This window comes from Montipora capricornis, chromosome 13 (genome assembly GCF_036669925.1).
Source record: "Montipora capricornis isolate CH-2021 chromosome 13, ASM3666992v2, whole genome shotgun sequence".
NCBI lineage: Eukaryota > Metazoa > Cnidaria > Anthozoa > Scleractinia > Acroporidae > Montipora > Montipora capricornis.
In genome coordinates this window covers 18,593,849-18,599,656 of record NC_090895.1, presented here as the reverse complement: position 1 = coordinate 18,599,656, position 5,808 = coordinate 18,593,849, and positions in this window count along the sequence as shown.

Here is a 5,808-nt window from a genome sequence, read left to right as displayed (position 1 = left end):
GTAAATAATTACATGTAAATGCGAGACAACTTAAATAAGAATCACGAGAGTCCCTATGCTAAATCACTTGCGTCGGAGAATATTATGAGGGGTGATTCCCGCCAAAATTAACTTTGGAATGAGGGGCGCGATCTATTTCGGCCAAAAATTCGAAATTTTTGATCCAGAATCAAATGAAACAGTTTTTTTAAAATCCGCGTCTTTGTGGAGGTCCATCAGTGTGGCCTGGTGAGAGTAAAAAATTATGCTTACTTTTCCGCCAAAAGAAAATTTTTGCCTTCTGAAATGGCGGAAAACAGCGGTGCGGCGAGAAAGCATTCTCTCTACTTCCCGTGGTGCAAAATTTACTTTCTCAGGAAGATTAAATCTTGAAAGTGGATTGAATAATCACTTATCTCTGTAAAATTGAGCTCGATTTTCTGATAATATTAATGCAATTTTCGATTAAATGTTCGAAATTTCTCGAGGAACTGTGAGCGTTTACAATTGACGCAATGGCACAACTTGGCAGGCGTTCGTGAACAAAAAGATTCCGGGGTTCAAATTTAGAGGAAATCACTCGCTTCTACCAACGACAAGCATATCGGTTGAGAATTAGATTGCTGCAAAGACGTGAGGCCAAAAGGTAACTGATATTCAGATTACTGCCTAGAGAATCAACACCAAGTAAGCAATAATGTATCATCACGACAAACTATGTTCTTGGAAGAAAAGAAAATCACACAGCTGTATAAAGCCTCATAGCAAAAAAGCCCTTGCTACATGAAATGTTACAGGAACTGACTAAAAGAGGTGTGTACTCAAATGTGTACTCGAAAGAAGGCAAAAAAAAACAACACAGACCACGTACAAGGGAGTCGTTTAGGCCTGTCACCCCAACTGACACACTTGTTGAAGCAAGTTGTTGTAAAATCTCATGAATCCAAGCTCGCAGACGATTCCTAATGACCTCCGCCATCTTTCAGCTTAAATGGAGGCATAAACATAATTTATTACTCTCACCAGGCCACACCGATGGATCCGGATTTGGATAATAGAATTTCAAACTGAAGAACATAATTCGAAAGTGCAGAACAAAATTAGGAAACTCCAAATAAATAGCACAGGGAACTGCATAACAGCATTCCAAAGTTTAGCGGGAATCACCCCCCATAAATATCCTTTCAGGTAGGCTTAGCTACAATTGTATCCGAATAATCTCCCAAAAATGTTCTAAAAAACTCAAAAATTTACCCAAAAATCCCAAAATGTAAAATTTCAACCCTCATAAATTAAAACAAGCCGTCTATACATGTACAACAGCTATTGTGGATAACATAAGTTCAGTATGATTAGCGATTATAAATTCGCAGCGTTAATGCTGCCTCTAGTAGCTAACTGCAACAGAATTGTGGGGTACATAACTGAATGGTAAAACCGGTATCCATGAAGCCATGAAACCTCTTCGTTCTCCTCACTCTTTTATGAGCAAAAACATTATTACGTGGGATGCCATAGGCAAACCACGTCTTTTAAAAAAGCGGTTAAGTTCCTTTTTCTTTCTTTTTTTCTGCGTAGTCAGAAATCTGCAATTACCCAAATCCGTGTCCTTCTCACTGAGGATATAAATCCTGTCGGACTGGGTAAGTATCTGGATGGGAGACCAAGATGTACAGTCTCCAGTGTACAACACCAGATTGCCTTTCGTTGACTCCATATGCATCGTTATGCCTTTTCAATCGGTATACTCATATTTAACGAAATCCTGCCAGCGATAGACCTTTTCACGGTTTCGGACACCGTATTAGTTGGGGGGCAAACACCTTCTGTGAATATATGGGGTTTTGCAACCCAATCTCCCGCCTAACAATGTATACTGTCAACAATGGTAACTGATGCTTGTTAATGTAGAGTGTCTAGATTTTCATTTCAATGTGATCGCGGGTGCTCTTACGGGTACCAGGTTGTTCAAGGTGTTGGTGATCTCATGTTTCCAAAAATGCAGCAAATTAGATGCAGCGCCAATTTGGAATCTTAGCATACTATTAGTTGAACCTATCGAGCAACCTGCCTCGATTAGCTATGCTGCCTGTGGGTCGCTCTCATTGTTACTTGATACTTTTAAGAAAGAAATAAACTTGAACTTGAACTTGAACTTGAACTTGAACTTGAAATATGTACGCAGCGTCACAAAGTGTCTCCTTGCTCTCTTCCCCAACTTTAACATCACTCGTGTCTCGAAATTGAAGCAATTATAATTATTAACGTCAGAAATTGTCCCTCAAGTTAGGATTAACAGCTTCGTGTATGTATCCTAAGCTAAAAGCAACGCAAACCTAGCAAATAGTCAGCAAAGGCTTAAACTTAAAAGCACACTTTGTGTTGGATGTCAAAATTGGACCTGCATCTAATTTGCTTCATTTCTGGAGACATGTCGAACAACCTTGAACCCCTTAAAGCACCCGTGATCATAATGAAATGAAAATCTAGGCTTCAGATGCCATTGTGGACAGTATACATTAGTTGGGTGGAGACTGGGTTGAATTTTGGCCAAACCTCAACCTTGTTCCCAGGGTCTCTCTTCTCTGCCTTTTTTGACGTTGAGGAGAAAGACCCTGGTTCAGGCTGGTCAGGTGCCTCCTAAAATATGTTAGGTTTACCAAATATGTGTTATGGGAGGGGTGGCGATGTAGGCCTTGAAATCACTGCATGAAAGGAAGCTGTGAATCACCACATCGATTTTTGAAGCCACACGATCATGGACAAAACTATTCACGGCAAGGTATTTTACGCAGTACACGTGGAATTCGACGTGAAAGGCAAAAAGTTGTTGTCAAATTGATTGGATGCAACAGAAACTATATTCACGTTGTTCGAATTTTCACCCGTGTGAAGGTCCGGACTCAAGCTTAAGAGAGCAGTCGAATTGAGTGGTAACGAAGAATGCTAATTGTTTGTGACACTTTTAAGAACAGAAGGTTTTGTCATGTAAGAAGACAAGCTAAACGTTTATCCATGGGAAAAAAAATGTTCAGCGATCGATCAGCCGATGTGATGTTTTATATGTCAATGCACGTATCGACCACAAATCAAACAGTGTGAACATAAACGTGCAGGCAATTTATTTCGTCCTTTGATTTTCGTTGTTCTTTGCAATGCTAAGTAGCAAGCTTGTACAACGAGTAAACATTTTTTACTTCTTTCTATTTCAACAGCGTCGTGTATTAAAATTGTCGTTGTTACGATATTTTTACAATTAACAAATCTTAAAGTATATCAGGTATATCTTTAGTGCAAGATAAAATAAAAGAGACATTTTATCAAGCAACCGTAGAGTTTGGTGTATTTTTTATGACAGTGTATTTCTGTAGAAGCAACTTCAGCTACTAAATCAATTTTTTTGTGAACGTCAATCGCTGCTCGACATCAAAGGACACAAAAATTTGACCACTTTGTGGGAATTCATCTCTTGTGGGAATATAACATCAGCTCTTTGACCTTTTGAAACTTTAATTGTAAGGTAAATATTATTTTAAAAAAGCGTTGCAAACGAATACGCTTTCGCCCAGTTGCGGTATTAAAATGTAACTAGTATTAGTTGACAATATAGCTGATCCCGCTGTTAAAAGTGCTATTACGACCAAAAAAACTTTTTTTTCCTTTGGATTTCAAAACTAAGTAAACAAAACAGTAACTAATCGAAGTTTTGAGCCTTGGTTTCAAAAAGACACCCGTTTATTTTGACTGGAATTTTCCTATTTAATAGTCCGCCATTACTAACTTTATAATCTTGAGAGAGCTGAATCGAGGAGAAAATGATGTCAAAGACTCAACGGTTTAAGAATGCAATGCGTGTGTACGCGGCGGAATCAATATGCATATGCAGCACGGGAGTCTCGGGCTTTCAGACTTTTACACTAGTATTTTTTTACATATATAAGAAACACGAACCTTACGCTTCTTGATCAAATAATGGTGATTTCTCAGAAAAGTACACCTAAAAATCAGGATGAAAAGTTCAGTCTTTCTTACCTAAAATTCAGCTGCTGTTCATGCCCGGGTTGCTCGAAGCATTGTTAGCGCTAACCAGCGGTAAATACCATTGAAACCTACACGGTTTGACACCTCTTTACCAACGGTTAGCGCTAACCAGGCTTCGAGCAACCGGACCCTGAATGAAACCCGCAAACACACTTACGACGTGATGCAACTAACAAAAAATACCAAACCACGTGCTTTTTTTCATAATACTCTGCACCCTCAAATAGCATTTTTGATTAAAGGGAAACTGTCACGAGAAGAGCATGCGCTAGCGTCTTGTGGAAACTTGAAAAGTGTTAGGTTAACTTTTTTCGAGTTGAATCGACAAATTCAAAATGGCGTCCACTGGGGAGGGTCATGGTGGACAAAGGAGAAAATACGTGACTAACGCGTGAATCCATGATGGCGGCTAGAATTTTCCGTGGGCTCGAGAGCAAACAAACTCGAGCATGCGCAGCTCATGACGGTGCCCCTTTAACTGCTACCCCTGTTTATTGTGATGTTACAACTTACAAACTCCCTTTGGGAATATTTTGTTTATGCAGGAGCTATAATCACATCACCCTAACCATCTCTTACTTGCGGGGCGAACAATAGAAAATGTCATCATTACCCACCGATTCCATGCGCCCCCTGATCAAGAAAATCGAGATTTTTCCTGCCCTACCGACTGTATATTACAACTTTAAGTACTTATTGATATAAGGGCGAGCTACTGGAGTGCCTCCTATGGATTTCACCTACTGGGCGAAATCCCTGAGGGGGCAAAAAAAATTCTACCCCTTTCGTTGGTATGCTATGCTGATGAGGCCTAACTGGCCAAAACAACTGTCCATGGCTGCCAATGAACCTGCTGAATGGTTGTGACCTTGCTTTTAATGCATTTTGCCTGTACTTTAAGCTGTATTTGCCCTCCAACCAATATGGCCTCAAAAACGCGTACGGTTTAAATGCCCATAGATAGAATTTCATTTGATATGAAAAATCAAAAACTATTGTCAAATAATTGTGAAATGTTCGTGGCTAGTCTGACGCGGCGTTTCGTCTCGGCCAAGAGACTCTTCAGAGACCTTTAGAATTCAAAGGCAAACTCCTTGAGGATCGCGCCCAAAGTCCCGAAAAAACTGTTGAAAAAAAGATACCTTTCGTACTGAGCAACATTTGTATAAGTACAATTCCACGAAGCAGCTAATGCCGCTGATCCTACTTACTGCATCTTCCCAAAGTCATCTCCAACTAGCCAACGAGGCTTCCAGTTGATCGGCGCATATTTTTAAGACTCCGGCAAATGGCCCTCACCAACGTCGTCGACTTTGGTGTGACTTTGGCGGGTACCCAGACAGGCATGTCACGCGATCTAACGGAGACGTCCGGAGACGTAAGCTCCTTATAAAGTGTTTTCATTCACGTGATCAGTAACCTTGTTTTTCCACCAAAACAGAAGAAAACGTTTGCATGATAATGGAGCTCAATACCAGGAGGATTAGTTTGGAGTATCATTATGGTCGCCGTTCCTTCGTTTAGGAACGACAACATGGCCGCGGTGACCTCACTTGAAAACACTGAAAAAAATCACAGAAGACGTCGCCTTGTGTGCCACTTTATTGTTATTACCACATTTTCACGTCATCTGTGATCTATTACTCAATAGACGCACGGCAACATGAAATCTCTTTGTTTATTTCTACTTCTTCGCGGATGTTTTTCGGCGCCATCTTCGATTACTGTAATGCCCAAAAAGCGGCTATCAGCTCAGTGGGTCTTTGCTGCACAACTGATTAACTCTCG